The sequence below is a fragment of the Trachymyrmex cornetzi genome, unplaced genomic scaffold (assembly GCF_001594075.2).
Source record: "Trachymyrmex cornetzi isolate Tcor2-1 unplaced genomic scaffold, Tcor1.1 scaffold873, whole genome shotgun sequence".
Taxonomy (NCBI): domain Eukaryota; kingdom Metazoa; phylum Arthropoda; class Insecta; order Hymenoptera; family Formicidae; genus Trachymyrmex; species Trachymyrmex cornetzi.
In genome coordinates this window covers 1-2,312 of record NW_017300216.1, presented here as the reverse complement: position 1 = coordinate 2,312, position 2,312 = coordinate 1, and positions in this window count along the sequence as shown.

The window sequence follows — 2,312 nt, the reverse complement described above, 5'->3', positions numbered from 1 at the left end:
TTTAAATAACACTTACAAATATAGATTATTAGGTAAATTTAATTTTATATTCACACGTAAGTTACTTATACATATATAATAAAAGTCACACCATATAAGGCGTTTTTGTCAAAATCTTGAGAGAAGGGTAGGGTAAAATCAGGGATTATGGCATAGGCTACTAATATGGGATAGTGGCTTATTTTTTAAACAAAGCATTGCAATCTGGCGGCAATTTAGTTATTGCAACTGTTACCAAATATGTCATAACAAGCAATGAACTCGGTCCGACCAATCGTTTTGCTACAATTAACATTTATTCATTTTCGTTACGTTAGAAGATTCGGCAGCTTTTTCTAAAAAGTGTTCTCACAAAGTGAAGGCAAGTTTTTTTAATGCTTATATTGCACAGACGCTTTTAATAATATGTTGCATGAACAATATTATGCAGATTAATTGCTATTTCAAACTTATTTATTGCTACGGAAAGACTTTATTTGTCATATGACGACATGCAGGTAATGTGGAATATATCGAGGATTGACAATATGGAATAAATTCCATGCATGTCAGCAACTTATTCGTGATTAGATTAGGTTAGGTTAGATTACAGCATGTATTCTATATCAGCTTATTTGCAATTTATCAACTTATTTGCCGTTTTTTATTTGTCCATGCGTAATAACGTTCGTAATGATGCTATTATATTTTTTGTGTTATTGTACAATAAAAATTGAACAGTTTTCTATTTTTCTTGATCCGTTTATATAAATAAACAAATTTGGATTTCATTTATTGTGTTATTTATTACTATGGTCAAAATTTCATTGGTATTCCATATTAGATCCCATTTTTTAGACCCCCCCATTTTCTCACTTTTGACTTGTTTGTTAATATTGACATTGGACTTAAATTTTGGCGACTTTCATTTATTGGATGTTGTAGCTAAAATATTTCTCAAGAGTTATGTGTAAATTTAAAGTCTTCATATGCATTATTAACATATTTCTCAAGAGTTCTGTGTAAATTTAAAGTCTTCATATGCATTTATATCGGAGCAATTTAATTTAAAAAAAGCTATTCCATAATCCCTGCTTTTACCCTATATATGTTTGCATTATTTCTCTTTCTTTAACTTGTATCTAACTTTCTTTAACTTCTAAAACGACTGCTCATGTTTACGACTACATCGTCTAGATATTTGTTACAAAAAATATACGTAAAAATTTAGAAAATGGTTGGATATACATACTGTTCCACAATAATTCTTCATCTAAGGCTCATTTCATATTTATGTTGCTGAAATATAACGTTTATGATACCTAAAATTAGTGTGATTTAAATATAAGCGGGAATTGACAAAACCTAGCGAATCAATAAAAACTGGCTACCGTATGGAGTGGCTCTTATTATAGATTTCTCATCATAAAATCATTGATCTTTTTTTAAATTAATTCTCTAATGTTTGACTTTAAAAGAAAAAAAATATTAGCATTAAGAGCGATAGAAAAATTTTTAATTTAAAAAAAGTTAATAAATTAAAGTTTAAAAGCAACTAAATTAAGTTAAAAATTAATGCATTTAAAATTAATTAAATTAAGTTAAAAGTTATTAACTTTTTAATTTTTTTTTTAACTTTTAATATTTTAACTAGTTACTACTCAACCCTGATAGTTACTTATTCTAAGATTTAAAAAATTTTTATTTACACACATTCTATCAATTAAAAAAAAATACTTTAAACGTTTTCAGATTTTATGAGATTTTATAAGAAATTATAAAATTAAAAATCTTTTAGAAATCAAAATATTTTTCACAATTTATATATATATATAAATTCTTAAAAACGATATAGACTTTCTCGAAAAAGGTTACAATATGCATAAAAAATTTGAGGAATTTTTAAAAAAATTAAAAAAAGTTATAAAATGATTCAGAAATTTTAAAAAATTCTAAAATTTACATAAAAATTCTGAAAAATTATTTGAAAAATTTCTTAAAAACTATAATCATAACACAATCATAATAATGATGATAATTACTCACATGTGATTATGATGATAATTACTTTTAATATTAATTATAATTTTCATGTGACTAAAGCACCATATGCTGATTAATAAATATGTACACTTGTATTTCGGACACTTGAAATTTTCCACCGATCTGTGGCGACGTATGATGAGCACGTATATGGCCTAATCTTATATAAAAATACCTCAGTCAAAAATATTAGGCTCTTTATTAATCACTATTTAAAATTTTAATTGAAAGATTGATTTATATTTACCGTAAATTATACTTAGTTTCAAGAACCCTTTAAATTTATATAT